This window comes from Mirounga angustirostris, unplaced genomic scaffold (assembly GCF_029215605.1).
Source record: "Mirounga angustirostris isolate CCGP_5_RB_7025 unplaced genomic scaffold, mMirAng1.0.hap1 SCAF_12, whole genome shotgun sequence".
Classification (NCBI taxonomy): Eukaryota; Metazoa; Chordata; class Mammalia; order Carnivora; family Phocidae; genus Mirounga; species Mirounga angustirostris.
Genome location: NW_026991720.1, coordinates 39,201,271 through 39,227,412, shown reverse-complemented (window position 1 = coordinate 39,227,412; position 26,142 = coordinate 39,201,271).

The following is a 26,142-nucleotide window of genomic DNA, read 5'->3' as shown; positions in this document are numbered from 1 at the left end:
GTTACTTTTGTTTTGTTTAAAAAAAGATCCCAGTCATTGTAATGTGTATCTAGGGTTGAAACCCCCTATTTGAATGCATTAATTTTGTTACTTTGCAAATGAGTCATACAGAGTATTTAAAAACTGGATATGTAGTCTTTGAAGTCACTTTTTTTTTTAGATTTTATTCTATTATGTTAGTCACCACACATTACATCATTAGTTTTTTTTTTAATTATGTTAATGTTAATCACCATACATTACATCATTAGCTTTTGATGTAGTGTTCCATGATTCATTGTTTGCGTATAACACCCAGTGCTCCATTCAATACGTGCCCTCCTTAATACCCATCACCAGGCTAACCCATCCCCCCACCCTCTCCCCTCTAGAGCCCTCAGTTTGTTTCTCAGAGTCCATAGTTTTTCATGGTTCGTCTCCCCCTCTGATATCCCCCCCTTCATTTTTCCCTTCCTACTATCTTCTTCTTCTTTTTTAAATTTTTTTAACATATAATGTATTATTTGTTTCAGAGGTACAGGTCTGTGATTCATCAGCCTTGCACAATTCACAGCGCTCACCATAGCACATACCCTCCCCAATGTCCATCACCCAGCCACCCCATCCCTACCCCCCCCAACTCCAGCAACCCTCAGTTTGTTTCCTGAGATTAAGTCACTTTTGAATCTTAAGTCTTATATAATAGTAAGGCTGACTTTGTGCCATGAAATTATAATTTATCTGACTCATTATCAGTAGCAGTTAACACAGTTCATGAAACTTCTTTCTGTGTTTCACTTCATTTTTCTCTTGATACTCTTTTTCCATCACTTTTCCATTTTCCATTATTTCATTATTTCTAACTGGAAATCTAGTTAGATCCTGAAAATAACAAAACTTGGTTTTGTAGTCTGATTGGTCAGTATACTTTCCTGATGGTGGTTTTAGGAAATGTGTGTATCTTCAAGAACGGAGAAAATAAACTCTGTAGTTTATTTTTAAAGCCCAAACTCAAGGAGCTATTGTTCTGCTTACTCTCTTCTGATTATTCTTCCCCAGGATTTCCATATAATCCCTAAAAACTGTTACAACTAAACTTTGAGTACCGCTTACAGAAGATATTTTCTTTTTTCCAGTGAACTTCAAAAGTAAATCATTTTTACCTCAGAAAGAAAGATAACTGTTTTGAAGATAAGACTAATCACATTAGGCCTTCAACAGTTTCTTTTCTATTCCACAGTTATATTTATCTTCAAAAGGTCTAATCCAGTTCAAGGAAAAGATGTATGAAATCAGTTTGATTCCCTAAGGCAAACCCAGAGAGTCTCTTATATTTATTTCTTTTGGTAAACTTATGGCTGCTGTCTAAGCCAAAATTAAAAGCATAAATAACAAATAGGAATGGACCACGAAGCTAAATAAATTGACTTCACAACTAGATTTACATGTTGGATCATCAAAACTTTACGTATTGGATCATCAAAACCCAACCATTAATTTATAAATGCTATCTTCAGTTTGAGCTTTCCCATCCTTTCCTACTGTTCCCCAGTCTTCTACATTAAAGTACCTTGGCTTTCCCCTGAAATATAAATCCTTCTCTGACAATAATGTGATATATAGAAAGGCACCATTTATTAAATTTTTTCTGCTAGGGCGCCTGGGTGGCTCAGTTGGTTAAGCAACTGCCTTCGGCTCAGGTCATGATCCTGGAGTTCCAGGATCGAGTCCCACATCGGGCTCCCTGCTCAGCAGAGAGTCTGCTTCTCCCTCTGACCCTCCTCCCTCTCATGCTCTCTGTCTCTCATTCTCTGTCTCGCAAATAAATAAAATCTAAAAAAAAAAAATTTCTTTTGCTAAAAATCTTCTCTGGTGTGTATTCCTCATCTCCCCTCCTTACAGTACATTCTAAGAAAACCCTCCTTAGCGCTAATGAGAAAAAATAAAGAACTATGTATTTAGTTTCATATACATGCTGATAAGATTTTTGACACTGTATTTCTGAAATGGACGTGGCCAATGGGAAATGATACTTAATAGATATATAATGTTAAGAGTAACTTTTTAAATGAAAATTTCCAATTGTATATCTATATTGGCTCCTCTGAGAGTTAATAATTGTTCATATCTAGCGAAAATCACAGAATAATTATTGTACATATTAATATTATCATTAATAATCTGGGTTTCTGATACTGAATTTTGATTAGTTTTAATAGTATCCAGCCGTACTTGCTGTCTTTGATTCTGTGTGATACCTCTTTATCATCACCAGAAATTTAGCTTTTTTCCTTAAACTGCCTTGAGTAAACTTATAAACTGACAATTTATGTGGAACAATAGACCAGTATGTTCAGGAATGAAATATATCCATTTGTTTAAAGCTCAAGCTCTTTAGTGAAAAAAATTATTCAATTTGGAAGGTGAATAGACAAATTATAAAGAAAAAACAAAGTACATAGTTAGAGAAATGGGACCCATTGTAACATTGTACCACAATAAAGAGTGAAGATATAATCACATTCTCTCCCTCTCTCCCTTTCTCTCTCTCTCTCTTTATATATATATTCTTTAAAAAAAATCACTTGATGAGTATTGAGCTCTTACTCTGAGGTAGGGACAATGCTGAGTAGCTTTAAATTGATTTGATCTTCATAGGCATCTACTTTAATTATATATACACAATAATGTGAATGATGCAGTGTAAAAATATTTGATATGCACATGTGCTTCTTATAAGGTCCACAAAGACTTTTACAGTCTTGCTAATGTTTAGTTTTTAGCAATCACTGTCTTCCAGCATTATCCAAGACAATCTATATTCTTTTTATTGTATTCTGTTTTTTTGACAAGACTGCTGTTTCTTCTACCATGATAATATTGACACCCAATGTCAAAGTCCTCCTTGTTTCATCTATCAGAATAAAAGGGTATTATCTTTAAATTGGTACTATTGGTAACAAAGAAATACCCAAATTAAATAGGTAGACACTAAGATAAATTTTCCAAGTGATTTTTTTTTTAATATTACATATTTATGGTCTCAATCTCTCACTCTCTCTTTCTGTTTCTTTCTCTCCTCTCTTTTTTTCCTTCATTCCTTCCACCTCTCTTGCCTCTCTGGTAGATGTTAGAATACTTGAATTCTAGTCTCTGCTAAATTGATTTAGAGCATTATAACTCTGGGCAAATGACAAAAGGTACTTGGGATTCTAAGTTTCTGTCCTTTAAAATGATAACATAAAAATAGATGATATCTAGCATCACTTGTAGACCTAAAATTCTGTGGTTCAAAGACATAATGAAATACTACCTGAGGTTATATACCATGGACAGTGATAAGTTTCAAACGAAGACTTTTTGAAAGTCCCACAATTGCTTGAAAAGATGCATTTTACTTTGAGCTGAAATGCCACATTGACCATGTGTCTTCTCTAGATATTTTTGTTTCCAGGAAGAAAGGACCAGAGAAGCTAGGTTTAGCTAAGTGTTACTTATCATGAAGATATAAGTAGAATATAATAGAAATCCACAAAGAAGAGACTTTATGAAGCCAACTCTCATGAAGCTTAGCCTGGATATTAATGCTGAACTTTGAGCTATGCTAAGGACCCAGCCATAGCAGTCTCAACTTGGGTCCCCTACCATGGACATGAACCAGGACATGCCTAATATGGCACATGAGCTTTTTTTCTAATTTATTTTCTTCCTGTGTTTACTTATAGTTTCTGTCTTCTCATCCTTCTCTGTATACTTGACTTTAATTTACCGTAACCCTTAATCTACCTTCAAGTCAGTCTTTCATCTCCAACACCCATTGCTAATCTGCTAATTTGTTTTCTGTTCAAATTAATGAGAGAGAATCTCATAAGTGTAGTTTATTTTTTCAAACCAAGCTTTTTGGAAGGGATAAGACTTTGGCCCAATTAGCTGTGGTAGGGATTGCACTTAGGTCTATGTAATAAAAAATACGACCTTCAGTAAGGTATGTGGGTTTCATACTTTGCCTTGAATCAGGTGTGACCATACAGGTAACAAGACACGTGTTAATTCACACGATGGACTGGGCATAAGATCATGAGCCGCCGCAGCTGCTGCATACCTAAGTACTCCTGTCTGAAGCAGGTACATACCTGCTTTCAGGGGGACATGAAAAGTCATTTTGAGTAAGGGATGTTTGAGGAGATTTAATGTGTATCTCCAAAAGAAGGTGGACATTGACTTTTCTTAATTAACACAGCTACTATAAAGGAAATCAAACTAAGAAATGAAAATTCCTGTATCTCTCTGCTGACTATAGCAGCATAAAACCTCAAAAGCTCATGTGAAAGCAAAGGCTAACTGTTTTACTTAAGTCAAGATTTTTCTCAGTGTTACATTTTTAAAAAATTATTTTTCCACTTAACTACCTCCTTTCCTTATTTACTTTCTTAGTAAAAGTAGTTCAAAAATTGAAAATGATCTATGCATTTGACAGAGGAAAAAAGACTTATTAGAAGAGAAATAGGAATTTGTTGTACTTGGGTTTATACTCTAGAAGTGACGACTATTTCAAAATTCTCTTATGTGAATAATAGAATGAATATGTGAGGCATTCTGAAACAGCTACTAACAATAATTATTTTATGTTAATATTTTGTTTATAAATGGGGCCTTTTAACTGGTACGAGACAATAACCAATTTTTATATCCCATAAAGGGTATTCTGTGCCACCAAATGCTGAAAATGAGCTGAAATTTATAACTCATTTATCTGAGGCTTTTTTTTTTTTTTTAGTACATACAGCATACAGGAACATGTATTATTCATCTAAACTGTTAACTCATTTGCATTTTCATTAAACTGTAAAGACTATATCACTGCAATGTGAGCAGAATTTTAATTTGATTCTGTTTTGTACATAACAAACCCAAATTTCTTGTGTTTAAAACTCAATGCATTTACTAATAGACATCTATACATGTATACATACAGACATGTGCATATCTGTAATTAAGGGAAAAAACATGCAAATAAAACATCTAATACCCAATTTATTTTTTTTATTTGAAATAAGATATTTTCCCATTGAAGTGAATCTTCCAAATAAATGAGACATTCTCTTTAGCACTGAAACTTTAAAAATATTACTGTTGCTTGATGTTACAACTTCTTTTAAAGCCAAGTATACTGAATGTTATTCTATTATTGATGATCCAAAGACATAAATTTCATAAGCTATTAAAACTTGAAGGTTTTTTCCCTAAAAATAAATGGCTACAAAGGCATGCTTTTCAAGTTTCATATATATTTTTGTATATTTATATATAATATAAAATACTTTTATAAATATTTATAAAATATGGCCTCTTATGGCCTCTTACTAACAGGCTGCAAAAAAGGAAGCAGAGGAAACAGCTCCCTTTTAATAATGTTTGTCATCCTGTAGTTTGTTTCTTAAAATTTACTTAGTCAATCAGTAAATAAATATTAATTGGTGTTTATGAGAAGGCACTGGAGGGGCGCCTGGGTGGCTCAGTTGGTTAAGCGACTGCCTTCAGCTCAGGTCATGATCCTGGAGTCCCAGGATCGAGTCCCGCATTGGGCTCCCTGCTCGGCAGGGAATCTGCTTCTCCCTCTGACCCTCCCCCCTCTCATGCTCTCTCTCTCTCATTCTCTCTCTCAAATAAATAAATAAAATCTTTAAAAAAAAAGACAAAAAAAAGAAGGCACTGGAAACGGAGAAATAGTCAAAGCTTTGTTGAGGAAGGAGACATAATAAACTGGTGAACATTAAAAAGGAATAAAGAGGGGCGCCTGGGTGGCTCAGATGGTTAAGCGTCTGCCTTCAGCTCAGGTCATGATCCCAGGGTGGTGAGATCAAGCCCCACATCGGGCTCTGCGCTCAGCGTGGAGTCTGCTTGTTCCCCTCCTCTGCTCCTCTGCTCGCTTGTGTTCCTTCTCTCTCTCTCAAATAAATAAATAAACTTTAAAAAAAAAAAAAAGGAATAAAGACTTCTCGTATTGCTCAGGCTTGTATTATGCTGTTAGAATATTAACAATACTTAATAATTATCAACCACACTTTCATTGTACCAGATACTCTTCTTTACATGATTTAATTAATTTGTCTTCCTAAAGGAACTTAGGAGGTGGTGTTATTACTCCTTATTACTCCTCTTTTCCTTATATTTCATATGAGGATAGTGGGGCAGAAATGTTAGGTAACTTGCTAGTTCATAGCTAGCAAGTGTTGAGAAAATAATTTAAAACGAAATCTCCTAACCCAGATAACCTCTCCACAAAAGTAGAAGAGAAAGAAAACAGTTTTGTTATTGAGTAAGTATTAAACCAAAATGCATCACAGGCAATCTGTTAAGAGATTGCGAAGACAGAAAGAAATCTCACCTTGTATATAGCTAAGCAGAATACGACCCATTACATGACATGTTTTCAAGACAAACAATAGTCCTTGAGTAAGAGACTTGATGGCACCATTTGTCATGCATACTTCACTATAGATTCACCTGGTAATTGAGGTGACCATCTGTTTTAGCTTATTAGCTTTATCCAAAGGAAAAATAAATATATATTTATGACAGGAGTTAGTTTTACGTCTTGGAGTGTGGCACCTGTCAAAATTAGGCTCCTAACTTTCCAAAGAAACTGGAAGATAAGAGCACTGTCTTCCTTAATGATTGCCTATCAACAAGATGGTCCCCAGATTCTTGAGAAAGACATACCTAGGTTGTAAAACTGGCAAAGGCTTATTTAGCTTTTTTTTTAAAAAAAGTACATAGGTTTTAAGAAACAGAGAAAGAACTTACAAGTTTAAATTTTCTAAAGTAAATGCGCTAAGAAAAGGGAAAGGTTGCTTCCCCTTTTATTCAACAGGAAGAGTTAAGCTTCTTATTTTTAATTTCTATGTGCCTTTACATAAGTAAATAATAGAATTAAGATTTGAGTCCAGGAAATGTTGGCAAAGCCCAAGCCCTTAAATATATCTCTATATAAAATTCTGCTAAGTGTATGCTTGGCTTGGAGATGACTATCTTCACTTGCTTTGATACTTATATCATGAGAAGGATGCAGCCATATAAGCTCCAGGGAAGGAACATTCCAAGTAGATGAAACAATAAGTCAAAAGACCTTGAGACCAAAAGAGGTTTGATGTGTCTAAGGGACACAATAAAAACCAGTGTGGCTGGATATAGTGAAGGGGGGGGGTGTACAATAAGCTTAGACATTTAGGTAAGGGTTAAATCTTATAGGCACTGCAGGCCATAGTAAGAAGTTTGGATTTTATTTTAGTGGCAATAGAGAGCAATTTGAAGGCTCTCTTAAGCAGAGAAGTATAATGATCTCATTTTTGGTTAAGAAATTATTTTTCTGTTTTATGAAGAAGTTGTGTTATGTTAGGGAGTTGACAATGGAGGCGGAGTAGCCAATATAAGGCTATTGCAGTAGTCTCAGTCTATGATTACAGCATAGAGATTTGAGTTAAATTTTGCCTATTTTTGGAGGTAAAGCTACAAAACTCTGTTGATGTTCTGGTTTTGAGGTGGGAAGAAAGAGAAGAATCACGGGTGATTCCAATAATTTAGTTCTAAAATAAATGGTGGTAGTTCTCTACCGGCATAAGGAAGACTTCAAGCCTAGACAGATTTAAGAAGGTGTGGGGAATCAGTACTAGTTTTAGCCATCTTAATGTTGTAATGTCTTTTAGACATAGGTCCAAATGGTGATGTCAAGTTAGCAGTTGGATTTGGAGTCTCTGGTTCAGGGTAAATAGTCTAAGATGCAGATGCAAATTTGAGGGTCATGGGCATATGAAAAGTATGCATATAACTGTGGGATCAAGAATGAAAGAAATTACCTATCCTGTGAGGGCAAATAGAGAAAAGTGCTGAGGACAGGAAATTTCTTGGATATACATGTTAACCAAAGTAATACCCTCTAAAAGAGTATTTGTCCTAGGGATTACTTGTTGGAAAATTGAAGGGAAAAAAATCTTTGTAGTTATATAAAGAAATAAGTAGAAATCCAAGAAACAGTGTTTCTATGGAAGTAAACGAAGGGGATAAATCCTACAGAAAAGTCCAGTTTGGTAAGGATGAATGATCTCCAGTGGGATTAAGAACTAAAATAAATTGAGTACCTACTATGTTTCAGGGACCTGTCAAAGTGCTTTACATATATTAACTCATTTAATCCTCACAATTACTTTCCTCCCCCAGAGATAAAGACAAATACTACTGAAATTTCACAAATAAAAGTAGAAGTTAATTAACTTCTTTGAGGGCATACAGCTTGTAAATGATGCAGTTGGGTTCAGACTCAGGAAGTAGGACTCAAGAGCCTATGCTCCTAATAATTACGATTATTGGTGACTTTTTTGGAAGCAATTACAGAGGAATTTACTGTTCTCTCTGCTAGGAAACTCCTCCCCAATATCTAAATATGCCTCTCTCTCACACTTAAGATGTCTCTGTACGGTGTCACCTTATCAGAGATCCTTTTCCTAATATTCAATCCAAATGTCTCCTTGCACCACTTAATTTTTCTTCTTGGAACTTGCCAATTCCTGTAATTATTATATATTTGGTATCTCTATCTCCATCTGGCTATCTATTAGTAAGGACTTAAATTTGTTCACCATAGTGTCACCAGTGCCTAGTCAGTGGTTATGGCTAAATAATGATTTATTGGCCAAAGAGTGATGGTAAGTTAATGATGAGTTTAATGAATAAGTGAATGAATGAATATAGCTTTGGTTGCAATTTTGACTGTCCAGCTGATTTTTGAGACTGTGCATCTTTAGTTTCACGAATTCTGGGGGTCATGTCCTTTTCTCCAACAGGGCTCTGTCACCAAGAGGAAAGATGATTGTGAGAGTGAGTCAGGATCTGAGTAGCCAGAAAGGAAGAGAATTGGAGAACCTTAAATAGAGGGAAAAGAACAGTTGAGATAGAAGGAAGAGAGTAGTGTTGGTATAGAGAGTGTTAGGGGACAAATAAGGCTTGGGAGGGAAAAGTCAGAGACCAAGGCATGGGAAGAATTGAAGGATGCAAGAAACAATTGGAGTAGAGTAAGGGATGTAAAGAATTGAAATGATGGGAAGTTGTAGTCCTTTTGTGGAATTTAGAATTTTAGATTTTTGTAGATTCTTAACTATGATTATGCAAAGGAGGTAAGGTGTAAAAATAATGTCTAAAACTCATAAAAATGTTTCCTTAGAATTTTCCACTAGCATTAACATCAGTAAAGTTTTATTTAATCATTTGTTTATTAGCGTGTGCACGGAGGCGTGCAGGGGGAGGGGCAAAGGGAGAGGGAGAAGGAGAGAAGCAGACTACCTGCTGAGGGTAGAGTCTGACCTGCGGCTTGATCCCAGGCCCCTGAGATCATGACCTGACTGGAAATTAACAGTCAGATGCTTAATTGACTGAGCCACCCACATGGTCCAAAGTTTTATTTTTTTTAAACTGTATCTTCTTAGGAGCACAATAATAGCTATATTTTTTAAAATAATATTTTCTCAATTTAATGAAAACATGCATATGCATATACAGTCGTAGACATTTCACAACTTAAACGTTTAGATTTTATTATTATTATTATTTTTTAAAGATTTTATTTGACAGAGAGAACAAGCAGGGGGATCAGCAGAGGCAGAGGGAGAAGCTGGCTCCCCATTGAGCAAGGAGCCCGATGCGGGGCTTGATCCCAGGACCCTGGAATCATGACCTGAGCCAAAGGCAGCCGCTTAACCAACTGAGCCACCCAGGCACCTCAAATGTTTAGATTTTAAAATGCCAATAATTAGACATTCTAATTAGAGCCATCTCTATTGTAGTCATGGGCCACTAGGTAGGAATATTGGTTTTGAGTTATTCTTTCATAAATGATTATTTGAAAAATCTTTATTCAGTATATTCCCTTCTAATCAGCAGAATTATTCTATTAGATAGCTGGCTGGAGCAATGGATAAAATATATGCTATTGATCCCTGCTTCTTTCTGCATGAGCCTATATAGGCCTTCATGAAAAGCAGCAACAACTAGCAAAAAACAGAGCAAAACAAACAAATGTCTTGAACTTCATTGTCAGTGTGAACAACTGTCCAATACATCCTTACAAACTACCTCTGATGTGTACATATGTAATTTCAAAATAGTTAATATAACTACATTTGATGAAGTGTTTGGGGCAATATGATCTTTAAAAAGCCCATTTACTTGTTCTGGAAATGTTCAATTTTTGTATTTGAAAAAAATTTTCAATTACATTATATTTTTTCAATTACATTTTTCTGAGATCATAAAAGGGAGCAAAAGTTACCTTCAATTCCTCAAATTGAGAGGATCGTTTAAAGCAATTTTATAACGTTAATAAATAGGAAAACCCATTAACATCTGATTTACTAGGGTGGTCAGGATTTGTAGCATGGTTTATTGCAGTTCATTTAACAAATAAGGCATGCATATTGTTTTCAATTTCCTTATACTCCCAGCTGAGTGGTAAAACTATTCTAAGTAGTATATTAGTAACAATAATAGAGTAAAAGCTGGAGGGGTTTCTGGAATATCTTAAGAAATTTATTTCTACTTCTGCTGTAACAATCATTGAAGGCATAAAGTTCTTAATGTGGCACTTACAGACTTCAAGGATCATTTAAAATAAAATCTAAAACAATAAAACCACATTGTTGTAAAGCAGGAAATCACGTTAAAAATCTCTATTCCTGTATATGTAGACATTTGTATGTGTCACCCTCCTTTGCCACAGTCATCCCTCTTTTATCTCAAATGGGGATATTTTTATTGAAATCAGAGGCAATTCACAGTTAAAATAGTAATTGTGATTTTACATTTCAATTATAGTTTAAAGGTTTTAATTCAATAATATTCAACTTTAAATTAGGTCTTCACAAGAGCATTGATCTGAGAGCTTTGTTGCATGTTGAAAGAGGCTTCACTCAGGAGTTATCCTGACAGTCTGTCCTTTGGACTCTCCAAAGCTTCACATACACGTAGGCAAACAGCTTAACAGGGGAGTAGGCCATGAGAAGAAGATTGTATATTCCTTTACTGTCATGGAATAATGTGGAATGTGGATAATTTACTTGGATCATGTCTGATATAGATTCTTAAATCATTAATTCAGGGCAAAAAAAGGGGGTCTTGAAATAAAATGGTGTTGGTACACTCTGAAAAGTCAAGATGGATAAGTGATTGCAGATTTTATTTATCCACTTAACTACGTTTTATAGGTTATCTCTTTAAGCTAAGATTTGTGCTGGGCTCAGAGCACTCAGTGCTGTACAAGGCAGACTTGGTTCCTGTATTCCTGGTATTTACATTCCAGTTTAGAGAATGGACAAACACAGTAGTGGAAACAAATACACACCCATCCTTCTGACCACTGTAAAGAAACCAGTAGGGACTTGAGGTAGTGACTTTTGGTTGTGATACATTTGCTGCTATTGAGATCAGTGGAGGCCTCTTTGAGAAGGATTTAGCCATGATGCTAACAGGGGGAAAAGTAGTAAGGGGGAGAAAAAGAACAGGAACAGCAAAAGAGAAAGCTCTAGGAATAAGAAATGTTTAAGTTGCAGAGTTACAGAAAGGAAGGCAATTTGATGGCAGTCTAATTAGAGCAGGATCAGGGTATATTGTGCTGTGAAGTTGGAGAGAAGACAAGGCAACCTCATGAGGGACATTATAGGTCAAGAATTTTTTAGTTTTAGTATAGATGTAGTGGGAAGCCAGTGAAGTGTTTGGACCAGAGAAGTGATGTGATTTGATTCATGTTTTTTGGTCCCTAGATTGTGGGGAGATGGCAGTGGATTCAAGAAGACCAGCTAAAGAGCTGCTTGCAATTTTTCAGGAGACTGATAATAGTATCTTGGCCCAGACACTAGTGAAGATGAAAAAAGGGTAAAAATTCGATGTATATTTTGGAGATAAAACCTACCTGAGCAACTGATACATTTATTGGGGGAGATAAGTGAAAAGGGAAGAATCGTGTGATTTCCTCTCTTTGGCATGAACAACAGGCTGGGGAGAGGAGCATTGATGGTGCTATTTGTTTAGATGAGAAAGATACAATCACTTGTTTGTTTGAAGGTACTCTGATATTTGAGAATTATTTCTATAGCAGGATTGAAATTCTTAAGATGTATCTTCAGAAAGTTTGACTGTTTCCTGCAAGCCTGTCAGGAAGAAAGACATTGTTTGCTTGATTATCATTAGTACAATTTTATCTCAGTGATAGGCCAGTGAAGTATTACCAGCCAGATGAATGCCAGGGAACTTAATTTTCTGTTTTCCTTATCTTGATACCATGTTGAGACACGATCTAGTTTAGAAAAACAAGACATTTCCCTCTCCTTTTGCATTTTACTCAGTGGAACTTTTATGAAATTTGGTCACATTTTTATTTTTTTAAAGATTTTATTTATTTATTAGTCAGAGAGAGAGAGGGAGAGAAAGCACAAGCAGGGGGAGCAGCAGGCAGAGGGAGAAGCAGGCTCCCCGCTGAGCAAGGAGCCCAATGCGGGACTCTATCCCAGGACCCTGGGATCATGACCTGAGCTGAAGGCAGACACTTAACCAACTGAGCCACCCAGCTGTCCCTACATTTTTATTTTCATTTAGTAAAATATACTCCTTTTCATATATAGTTCCGTGAGATCAGACGAATGAATAAGTTGTATAAATACTATGACAATCAAAATACAAAATAGTACTATCACCCAAAAACTTTCCTCATGCTGCTACTTTCATACCACCAAACCCTGGCAGCAGCTGATATTTTTTTTTGTCTTAGCATTGTGCCTTTTTCTGAATTGTCATATAAATGGACTCATTCAATAGCTTTATGATTTTGATTCATACATGTTATTGCATTAATCAATAGTTCCTGTTTCTTGCCGACTAGAGTTTCATTGTTTGGATATATTAGGTAGTCAGATTTGGTGATTATGAATAAAGCTACTGTAAACGTAACTTTTCATTTCTCTTGGGTAATACCAAGGAGTGGGATTGCTGGATCATATGGTGAGTGTATATTTAACTCTCCTAGGAACCACCGAAGTGGCTCTAGCATTTTGCCTTCCCACCAGCAATGAAGGACAGTTCCAGCTTCTCCATGTCCTCAGCAGTTCTTGGTATCATCAGGTGTTTTGTTTGTTTGTTTAGGCATTCTAGTAAGTGTGAAGTGGTATCTCTTGTACTTTTAATTTGCATTTAGTTAATGGCCACTGATATTGAGAATCTTTTCATGTTCTTTTGTGCCATCTATATATCTTCTTCGGTTAAATGGCCAAATATTGCCCATTTTTTTAAATTAGGTTGTTGTTTTCTTACTGAAATGAAGAGTTCTTTATATATTTTCTGGTATGTGATTAGCAAGTATTTTCTCCCAGTCTATGGCTCTTCTTTCATTTTATTAACAATGTTATATATATATAGCATAAGGTTTCTTTGATGAATTCTAATTTAGCATTTCTTTGCTTTTACGGATTTTGTCTCCAGTGTTATACACAAGAACTCTTTGCTCAACCTGAGATCGAACATTTTTCTCTTCTAATTTTTCTTGTAGAAGTTTTGTACTTTTAGGTTTTATATTTAGATCTATGATCTGTTTTTTTGCATATAGATGTACAAGTGTTGTAGCATATTTTCTTGAAAAGATTATCATTAGTCCATGGAATTGTCTTTATACTTTTGACCAAAAAGATGATGGATTATATATATGAAAGTCTATTTCTGGCCTCTCTGTTCCATTGATTTCCATGTACATCCATTCACCAATACCATGCTGTCTTGACTATTGAGATTTTATTCTAAGCCTTAATATCAGATAGTATTAGTCCTTCAATTTTGTTCTTTTTTAAATTGCTTGAAGGGAAAGTCCAGGAATCCTTATAAGTGATATGGAGTTTCATATCCAGACCTCATCAAAGTCCTAATCTAAACTCTCATCCTTTCCCACCAGAGTTTTTAATAGCTTCCTGACTTTCTGCATTCTTTTCTTCTATTTATTCTTTATGATGCTGCTCTATTGCTTTTCCAAAAGCCCGCTATCATTGTCCTGTAACTTGAACGTATACCTTAATCCCTATGAAATAATGAAATAGTGTTCCCCTCTCCAAGACATTTCTTATCAGCCATAATTAACTTCACAGTATCCCTCATTCTAACCACCTCTTTCACTGTTTTGTTATAATTTTCCCAATTATTTTGATACCATATTAAGCATTATATTTATAGTATTTAGGTGAAATACTATATATAAAACTACTAAATACATAATTATTATTAAACACTGCTTCACTTTATGTATATTAAATGGATCACAGTCTCATACAATATATATTATTGCCCCTATGTAAAATCTTTTGAGTAACTCGGGGCTCAGAATGGTTGAATAAACTGGTAAAAAAAAATCAGTGTGACAAATATTAGACATAATTAGATTTTCAGTTTCATTTTGCCTCTGTGTTTATATCACAGTTCCCTGTTTGTCTCAGGACTCCCTAACGTACACAATCTATAACAGCAGGGATGACTCCAGTTCCTTGGTATACACAGAAATCTTACTGTTCCCCTTATTTTGAATGTGCTTCCTCCTGCTCTGTATATATTTAAAACCTGGTGATCCTTCAAGCTCATTAATGCTGCTGCTTCTTCCATAAGTCCCTCAGCAATATCTAAAGTTAACTCTGAATTTCTACTTATCTGGAATTATTTTTTAGCCTTATACAATGTCTTTCATTTAAAATTTGACTTTGTGATGATTTTTTCCATATTATGTTTGTATCTTAATCTAAGTTATAAGCTTCTTGAGGACATGACTTTATCATGTACTACTTCCATGTACTTCATGATATCACATATTCTAAGTGAAATATTCTAGCTTCATTGAGATTTTCTGCTCTACTAAGGGCTTCTTACTTCACCAATATTACTTCATTTCATTACTTTAATATTGGGAACATAATACTCTTTTCAGCTTCTCCTATTACCATATAATATCACATCATGCACACAGATAGACATATATATCTGTATGTATATGTGAAGTTCTCTGTTTGAATACTGGTTAATATATTTTGCATTAGAGATTATAGTTAACAGCTCAAAGCCTACTACCCATAAAAGGTATAACAATGATACTTAACCGTGGTGGTATATTAGAATCATCTAAAGAATTAAATATTAATGCTCATTCAATTGGTCCAAGCTTGGGTCTGGAATTTACATTTAAAAGTTCCTTGTTAAAAAAATTTAAAAGATTCTAAGGTGCAGCCAGAGTTGAGAATCCTTGGTCTGTCAGGCATGTAGAAAACACCAGGGGTACACAATAGAACTACGGTTGGATTTGATAATAGTGAATTAAGGATTAGTGAGAAAGACTCCAAAATATACCTAGGTCATTGTGACTCCCATGTTTCTAATGGATTTAGTATGCTATTCTTTTTTTATTACTCTGATTAGAGATTTTATTTATTTTTAAGTTTTATTTTTAAAAATTTATTTATTTATTTATTTGACAGAGAGAGAGACATAGCTAGAGAGAGAGTACAAGCATGGGGAATGGGAGAGGGAGAAGCAGGCCTCCTGCAGAGTAGAGAGCCCGATGCGGGGCTTGATCCCAGGACCCTGGGATCATGACCTGAGCCGAAGGCAGACACTTAACGACTGAGCCCCCCAGGTGCCCCGAGATTTTATTTATTTTTGAATAATGTATATTAAATAAAAAATTGTATTTGTGATCTGGATCTCACATAAAGTATATACCTTTGTTTTGTACAATGGATTTTGTAGCCTTCTGAAAATTAGTTACACAGAGCCAAACATTAAATATTAAAGTACCAAAGCAATGCCATAGCATAAATGACAGTTTTGGAAATATTTGGAGCTTATAAGACAATTTATTTGTGACTGTCCATTGTCTCTGTATTCCTAATGCTAAGAAATAGAATGGACTGATTACAATACTGTGTCTAAATATTTAGTCATGCCAAATGAGATAATTTTTCAAACATTAATGTAATACAGTAGACATTGGGACTATATTTCTGATGTGATTGAAAATAAATTGATGGTGAAACATGTTTTCCTTGATTTTATAATAATAAGGATGTGTTCAGCAGTGATTACAGAGTAAGAGGGGACATGATCAGAGGTAAATGTTAGCAACAAATGCATTCATTACTAAAAAAGGCAGCAGGCAAATAAATGGACTAATCGTAACTTTCAACATTAGGAAATAATAAAAAATTAATATATTAATAAAAACTAAAACAGTAATTAATATATTTTGAAACATCCCAGCAGTTGAATGGAAATGATTAAAAAATGCCTTCTGCTATTCTTCAAACACAAGAGAATAAAAAAGAAATTTCTAGGTAGCCCAACATAGCAAAATAAACACCCCAACACAAAATTAGTTATGAGAAAAAGGACATAACCACAGATTCAGGAAAAACATAAGAAAATCATATGTGAATACTATGTACAAGTCTGTGTTGCTGGGGATAGAATAAGAAGGGAAAGCAGATGACAGTATTCAAATATTTCAAACTAGTATTTGGCCTTCTTACAGTTACTTTTCAGAAATATCAGAGGAAATTAGATGTCTAGAAAACAGAAAAACAATCAAAGGAATAATCTGAGATTTTTACAATGAGATTTTTTTCGTGAATATAATCTCTTAATAAGCTAAGTAAACTAAACATACTCATTTCGATTTTTGTTCTATTTTGCCTAGGTAGAAGCAGAACAGTATTATAGAGACAAAGCAAACCACGAAGCCACTTTTTTCTTTTACCTTAACTCCTCTAACACAGATAATATGTATAAGGTGCTTTTGTTGTCTTTACAACAGTGGGAAAAGGCCAATGAAAGAACATATCAGGCAACAAGAGGAAGCAAGTACAGGAAAATGGATTGTGAGCAAAAACAATTATTTCAATTTGCAAACAAGAGAAGGAAGTCTAAAGAAAAACAGTTATTTCAATTTTTGGACTTTTCTAGGGTCATAAACTCTAGAAAGTTTTACAGTCCTTAAGCCTCTAAGTCTTTCTAGGGTTTTCTGCATTAAATCTGGCTTTTGGCTCCTATTGCACTTTGTTCTTCACCACACACACACACACACACACCACACACACACACACACACACCGACTGCCACTTACCACAGTTACTTAGATTTCTACTTTTTTTCTAGTTTGCTTCATCAGTTACCACTTTTCCATCAGCTTCCAAAAATGTGTTGATATCTCCCATGCAAGGAGAATACAGATACACACGTACGTTCATTCTGCTAGGTTTAACTAAAATCTGTTTTTTTCTTATGGTTTTGTTAACAAGAGATATAAATGAGAAAACAACAACAACAACAGAGTAGACATTGCATAGTAAGTGTGATGACGCCAGGGGTGTTGGAGGATATGTGTGAGATGCCTTCTGAGACATACTGGGAAACATTTGCAGAAAGGTGCACACCTGGCCACTCCAAGAGTGATGGCTTGGGGTCCCTGGGTGGCTCAGTCGGTTAAGCGGCTGCCTTCGGCTCAGGTCATGATCCCAGAGTCCTGGGATCGAGCCCCTGCATCGGGCTCCCTGCTCAGCGGGGAGCCGCCTTCTCCCTCTCCCGTTCCCCCTGCTTGTGCTCTCTCTCTCTCTGCCAACTAAATAAATAAAATTGTTAAAAAAAAAAAAAAAAGAGTGATGGCTTAGCTCCCTGATACTTGGGCAATGAAAATTAAAAATAGAATGAGATTTTAAAGATCTCAAGTTATAGAATAATGTGATTAACTGAAATTTCACCTGTACGATTTGCCAGGTGAGTGAAATTGGGGAAGATTCTTAACCACTTGAGCTTTGGTTTGCTCAGCATTAAAGTAGGAAATATAATAGTCCCAAATTCATAGGAATGTTGTAGAAACTAAACAACATGAGTGTGAAAATACTTGGAAGAATGCTTGGGCTATGGAAAAGATTTAGTATTTCCTATGATTATCATTATTATTAACAGGTTTTGTGTATTTGCTGGATGGTGATGCCAGTACAAACAGTGAGTAAGGAAGGTTCAATAAGAATATGGAAAACTTTATTCACTTTATATAAACCAAATCCATGTGATTATCTTACTGCTCAAAATATGTATGGGATAAGGTGAATTTCAACATCCCTTTTGGTATGTATGAATATAAGTTAAACATACTTTACAAACTAGGCATAAAGATGTGATTATAATATCTATTTCAAAATAAGAATGAGCATCATACTCAACAGTGAAAAATTAGAGTCATCTTAATTAAAATCAGGAGCAAAACAAATATGTTCTTAATTATCATCTCTATTAAGCAGTTCTGAAGTTTTAATTATTTCAACATCCAGGACAAAGAAGTAAGACCTAAGAATTAGAAGAAAGGAGATTATTATTGTTTGCATATTATATAATTGCTTGCCGAGGAAACTTAAGGAATTCAACAGGAAAACTATTAGAAATAAGGGTTTAGGAAGGGCTAATTATACATTCATTTTATATAGATCAGAAATAACCGGTTTGAAAATGGAATTTTAATAAGATAATTTTCACAATGGCAATGAAAATTAAATCTATCCAGGAACCAAAGTAAAAGATGAAACATAATTGCAAGTGGTTAAATATGAGAATTTGACATGCAGACCTGGATTTGAATCTCCAGTATACCACCAATAGTTAACATTTCTTGATACTTTCTTGAGGCAGATGCTATTATAAGCACTTATGTGAATGATTTAATCTTCTCAAGAACTCTACGAATTGGGTAATAGAATACCCACTTTACAAATGAGGAAAACTGAAGTACAGAAAAATTAAAATAATATACCTAAGATCATAGCTAATAACTTGTGGAGGCTAGATGCAAAGAAAAACATGGTTGCAAAGTCCATGCTTTTAGGCATTTCAGATGTCTGTATTCTTTTAGATTTATCTGTAAAATGGAAGTAATTATACATCATTACATCGATCGCATATATTATCTTTAGCATACTGCGTGATATACCTGGTATATCAAGTACAGAAAATGGCAACTCCAGTTTCTATTAAAATATATATGTATATATTTTTCTGGATACTATTTTTCTGGATGGGAAGATTTATTGTGTGATAACTCTTAATTTCATCTCCTAAGTTAAGGTACAATACTTAGTACAATTTAAGTTAAAAAATATATTTAATATTCATTTTGAAGTACAAAGGCCTTTTGCTTCTGGCAGTGACAGAGGAATTGCCACCAGACTAGCCATTTCAATGTAAAGAACCATAAAACTGATACAGTGTATGAGCCCCCAGTTTTCAGGTTTTGAACAACACCCTGTGAATGCAATCTATGAGAGAAGGGGAACTCATGTAGTAAGCCCCATAGTGACCATAGCTTCTTCCTTGAGGACAGTATCCTGACCATGGATCAGCAGGCTGGAGCCCAAGCAGATCACAGCCACCCCACTGAGCTGAGGACACAGACATGGCAGTCCAGGGCAGTAGAGGCAAGCTGGAATCTGTGGAATGGGGCAGGGTAGAGGAGGAAGCTGTGCATATGGCCAGAAGTCTCTGTAGGGGACTTCTGAACAACCTTGGCTCGGGATGAGCTATCTAAGATGCTTAGGATAAAACTATCACATGTTTACAGAGAATGAATGCTTTCAGAGTGAAAGTTGAACTGGACATCGAACAGCGCTGGAAGACATGGAATTCTGGCCCAACAGGCCAGGGACATTAAGAGATTTAGAATTCACAAACTCAGCCAGCCAGTGTCTCCATCCCTAGTATCAGCATCACACTATTTCCCTAACAGGGCCTGCCATTAACAGAAGAGACCTATTATGCTACTGTATTAGAATGTAATACAGGGGCCTGCATATTAACTCTCCCTTGCAGTTTTGCCACCTTTATAATCAGATCGAGGTGCTGTCAGCTGTCAGCCCTGGAATCTCATGTAAACTGTGTGTTTTCGTCTACAGTAGCTCCCATCCCCTGCCCCCCACTTGTGGTTTTGCTTTCTGTGGTTTGTTGGAAGCAGGTGATTCTCCTGACATATCATTAGAGGGTCAGTGGTAGCCTAATGCTACAGCATAATGCCTACACCGTTCACTTCATCTCATCATGTAGACATTATCACAGAAGAAAAAGGGTGACTACAAGTAAAATAGGATATTTTGAGAGAGAAAGCATATTCTCATAATCCTTATAAAGTATATTGTTACAATTATTGTATTTTGTTAGTAGTTATTGTTAATCTTTTACTATGCCTAATTTTTATTTTTTATTTATTTTATTTTTTAATTTTTTTTTAAAGATTTTATTTATTTATTTGACAGAGAGAGACACAGCGAGAGAGGGAACACAAGCAGGGGGAGTGGGAGAGGGAGAAGCAGGCTTCCCGCGGAGCAGGGAGCCCGATGCGGGGGCTCGATCCCAGGACCCTGGGACCATGACCTGAGCCGGAGGCAGACGCTTAACGACTGAGCCACCCAGGCGCCCCTATGCCTAATTTTTTAATTAAACTTTATCATAGGTATGTATGTGTAGGAAAAAAATAGTATGTATTGGGTTCAGTACTATTCACACTTTCAGGTACCCAGTGGTGGTCTTGGAATGTATCCCTCACAGATAAGAGGGGACTACTGTAATTTTATTTATTTTTTTTCTGTTAAACTAATCTCTGTTGACTAGGGAGGTTACTACATTAGAATTTATTTCAGTGATAATATATCATACTTTATTTCTATCCTTTATACTGTCTCTCTCTTATTTTCTATCTTCCTTTGGATTGAATGAACTATTTTTTTAAATTCCATTTTTCTCTTATTCTTATCCTTCCCTTCTATTTTTCCATGGCATTTTGTTCAGCATGTTAATTCAATAGTAATTTATTTTTATTCTGCCACATTTATTATTATTGTTAATTTCATGTACTTATTGGTTCATCTTTAGCTACATGCATACCAATATCTTTGTTCATAATTTCATATTGTATCTTAATCATTCCTTCTGGTTTCAGTGTTCTTCTCAAAATACATCTTTTAGCAATTCTTTAGTGGGATTTAACTGGTGATAGACTCCTTCAGTTTTTATTTGTCTGAAATGGCTTTGATTTTGCTTTTTTAAGACTTGACATAAAATTCTAGGGTTGCAGTTATTTTCTCTCTGCACTTTTAAGATATTTTTCAACTATCTTAAGCTTACATCTTGACTGTTGAGAAATCTGTTCTCAGTGTATTTCTCAATCCATTATGCAGTCCATTTTTTGCTCTGGATCCTTTTAAGATTTCCTCTTTATTTTTGTTGTTTCATAGTGATATTGTGTTGTTTCTTTATGTATGTTATTTATTCAAACTTGCTTGACTGCTTGCATTTCAAAAGTAAGGATATTTAGGTATTTTATTAAATCTGGGGTTTCTGATTCACTGTATATACAAATAATGGTTCTATTTCATTATCTAATTATATGCATGTTAGACCATCTTACTCTTTTAACTCTCTTATTTTCCACCTGTTCTGCATTCTTTGTAATTTCTTTATGTTTATTTTCTTATTCATTCAGTCTCTGTTCAAGTGTGTACTGTTTCTTTTGTCTTTCATAATAGGTTTGAACAACCTTTGCTCTCTCCATAATCTAGGTTTAATTCATATTTTCTGTTTTATTTTAAGCATTATTTCTTCTGAAAGTTCTTCTTGATTAGGTATGCCTCCTCTGGTTGCTCATAGGCCTTTGTATATACCTCTATATAAGTTTAGGTACTAACTAATGAAATAATGAAATAAGGAAAGAATGGCTTTCTCTCCTGTTAATCTTTAATTTTTATAATATCTTAAGTAAAACTTTACCCACTTAGTATTTGATATCTTGCTTGTTTATAAAGGGAAAGAAAGCTTAATATTAATCTTCAATAAATTATAATGTGGTGATTTATTAAAGTCTTATAATACAATGAAATGTTCTGGTTATATATGGTTGTGTAATGAACCAATCCTAAATTTGGTAATTTAAAATAATTCATTATTATATCTCAACGTTCTATGTGTAGCCTGAACTTAATTGGTAAGTTCTCATTTAGTATCTTTCATGTGCTTGTAGATAGTGGCTAGGGCTGCAGTCGTTAGAGGCTTGGTTAATCTGGACATCCATGATGGCTTACTTGTATGTCTTACATTTGATGGATGACATCAAATATGCATGTTACACATGGCCTCTCTACATGCCTTGGTTTCCTCAAAGCATGGGTTGGGTTCTGAGAGAAATCATCCCAAGAGTGAACGTTCCAAGAGAACCAAGCAGAAGCTGTAAAACCTCTTATAAAAATCACACAGGCTCACTTCCACTGTATTCTCTTGGTCAAAAAGAGTCACAACCAGGACAGACTCAAGAAGTATGGACTACACAAGACACACATACCAGAAATTGTAGTTTACTGAGGCCATCTTTGGAGAATAGGTGGTACTGATTTCCCCCAGTCCCTGATCATATCCATTCTATTTGCAATACATTCTCATCCCCCTCCCAAGATACCCAGAGAGTGATTCCATTATAGTATTAGTTTTAAGCAGGATATAATAATACAAATAATATTCAGATGGCAATAATGCAATTCCTTAGAGTAGGAGGATTGGTTTCCTATTGCTGCTGTAACAAATTACTACACATTTAGTGGCTTAAAACAATACAAGTTTATTTTCTTATGGTTATGATGGTCAGAAATCTATAATCAAGGTGTTGGAAGGGCTGCATGCATCCTCAAGGCTTTAAGGGAGAATTTGTTTCCTTGTCTTTTTCAGCTTCTAGAGACCACCTGCATTCCTTGGCTTGAGGGTTCCTTGCTCCAACTTTAAAGTCAGCAGCATAATGTCTTTTCTTTTCTCTGCCTTCCAGATTCCTTGTGATTACTTTGGGCTCTAACTGATGTCAGGATAATTTCTCCACGTCAAAAATTCTCATGCTCATTTTTGAAGTTGCTTTTGCCATGTGAGGTAATGTATTCACAGGTTCTGGGGATTAGGGCATAGTCATCTTTGAGAGACATTACTCAGCCTAATGCAAATGGTTTCTGGCATGTTATTTCTAGAATAGTATTTCTCTCAATCTGAATTCATCTCAATGAAAAGACATGTCCCAACAAACAATGGTGATATGGAGATAGGATATTGTTATTCAAGAGTGGTTGGAATTAGAGCACAGAGCAAATAACCTGTGCTTAGCAATTCTCAAATCCAGCCAGACATGGTACCATTTCCTTGATTATATCTCAGTACTTTTTCCTGGAAGTTATCCTCCATGGCTCTTAGCTGGTTATTATCTATATATAGGCTCTTAATTTTACTGTCTGGACTCTTGACTCCACTTTCTCAATCAACCTTCTTTTTTTACAAGAAATGGTAGCTTCCTCAGCCTGATTCCTTTCTATAAATGGTTCAGGGCCCAAAGGATTTATTCAATTTTTAATTATCTCTGTCCATTTTGGTGCAGGCTAACAGTGTTTTTTCAAATACTATATTCTTAAAACCTTTGTGATTTCCCTGTGAATTTCATAGATTTACTCATTAAACAAAAGCCATGGCTAACAATCTCTTTATGACAGAGCCTTTCCTTGTCAGAATGTATTGGAGCAATTCTTTAAAAATTCTTAGAAGCATTTTTTCCTGCTTTCCTAAATGAATTAATTTAGTACAAGTACAGAGATGGCTTTTGCTCATGGGTTGTGCCACTGATTAGCAGGCTCAACTTTACAGGGAGACTGGGGAAGATGAAGGCTGTTAGGTTGTTATAGAGGAAGCACATTCAGCCTTCTTTTTTTTTTTTAAAGCTTTATTAAGATATCATTGACATAAAAATCATATATATTTAAGGCATACAACTTTATGTTTTGATATATGCAAGCACTGTGAAATGATCACCACGGTCAGGTTAGTTGACATATCCATTTCCTCTCCAGTTACCATTGTGTGTGTGTGTGTGTGTGTGTGTGTGTGTGTGGAGAAGATTTAATTTAAGCTCTGTCCTCCTAGTAAATTACAAGTATACAGTATATACAATATTGTTAACTTTGTTACCATGCTGTACTTTAGATTTCCAGGACTGTTCCGCTTGTGTAACTAAAATGTTGTACCCTTTGATCAACATCACTCCATTTCCCTCACCCTCCAACCATGACAACCATCATCCTATACTCTACTTCTTACTTCTTATGAATTTGGCTACTTTAGATTACACATATGGGTGAGATCATACAGTATGTCTTTTTCTGTGTCTTGCTTATTTTCCTTATTCCAGTGTCCTCCATATTATTGCAAATGGCAAGATTTCCTTCTTTTTTAAGGCTGAATAATATTCCATATTTGGGGTGTGTGTGTGTGTGTTTGTGTGTGTATTAGAAGCATTTATGACTACTTAAGAGGGCCTGTGGGATGGCCCTTAAATCTTTTTAAAGTCTTAATAAGTATTTCTACAGCCATGCTGTTAAAATGGTCCATAGCCTCAGGACATTTCTTACTCTGAGAACCTTCCTTTTCCATTTAGAGAGGCTGAGAGAATATAATGCCTTTCTGAAAATATTCAGAAACTCCTGACTTCTTTTTATTTCTTCTAAATTTTTATTGAAAATGAAACTATTTTTTGCTTATTCCTCTCTATCCATACCTTATCATATACAGCTACAGAAAACCAGGTGGTACTTGCAACCAGGTGGAAATCTTGGCCAAATGTACCAGTTTATTTAGTACATTTTGTTTTCCTTGTTATCATAGGCAACAGTTTATAGAGGTCATATATACTGTTATATAATAGAGATCATCTTTCCTCCAGATTCCAAGAAAAATTTTCTTACTGTCCTTGCAGCTTCCATTAATAATCTTCTTGATACTCTTCAGGCCTCCACTAGCCACCCAATCCTGAAGCTAATGTCATTTAGTTTAAGTTTTTTTTCTGTTGTAATACCCCATTCTAGGCACTGATTTATCTTCCCCTTAATTCTGCTTCATAACAAGTCATCTGAAACCTTAACTGCTAAAAACAATATTAAGAAAGTAATTACCTATCATGACTCTGTGGCTTGACTGGGTTCAGCTAAGTAAGCACTTGGGTTTTCTTATGCAGTTGCCATTAAATAAACAGTTGGGGACATGATAGGCTTAATTAAGCTGACTGTCCCAAGATGCATCACACACATAGCTACTACTGGTTCTTGGCTCTGATCTCAGCACGTACTATAGACTGAAGTGATTCTGTTGGACTATAGACTGTGATCTCTCTTTCACCTGAGCTTTGCACAGAATCATGGTTGGGGTCCTAGAGGCTGTATCACAAGTGTTCCAAGAGATCGAATTAGAAATTGTGAGTTTTCTTATGACCTAGCTTCACTGTGTTCTGTTGGTCAAGACTAAGTCCTAGGGCCAGCCCAGAATATAGGAAAAAATACTACTCTAGGACATGATCACTAGGAGATGTGGTCAATAGGAAAATCATATTGGGAGACTAGCCACCACATGAAAATTGTTAATAAACTTTATTGAGTGATTTAAAATTCTCCAGAGCTAGATGTATAAATTGTGATGTAATTTTATTGGGTTATTTCTAGGTTTCCAGAAAAAAGAGCAGAAATTGTGTGATAATTTTCACCTGAATATTTTTTTTTCACCTGAATATTTTTGATATTTTCTTTGTTTAGAAGGTCATGTCAACTTTGCCTTTTTATTTTCAACTATAGCTTTAAAAATTGTAAGAGTTATTATCGGTTTCATAGTATCCTTAGAATAATATTACCAGTTTTCTTAAGTTTTTCTCAGATAATATTTATGGTTATATCTTGTTAAATAAAAAAGTAGGAAATTGAAATAACGTATATGAAAACATGTACATGGTTAGGCACATAGTAAGAACCAATAATTTTTAGCTTAAGTAAATGATTTTTTTTTACATTTTTTGAATGTTTTATACTCTTTTCCAATTTTTCTCCATCATTCACTATTACCTCATAAATATGTTGTAAGGAATAATAACTTAATTAACAGCACATGGAGGGCATTTTTAAGTTCTCAAAGAAATGTGCTCTAAATGATAATGATAATGTGTAATGATTATTTTCAAAGGGAGTTGACCTTTTTTTGAGGTAACTGATTAATTGTGCC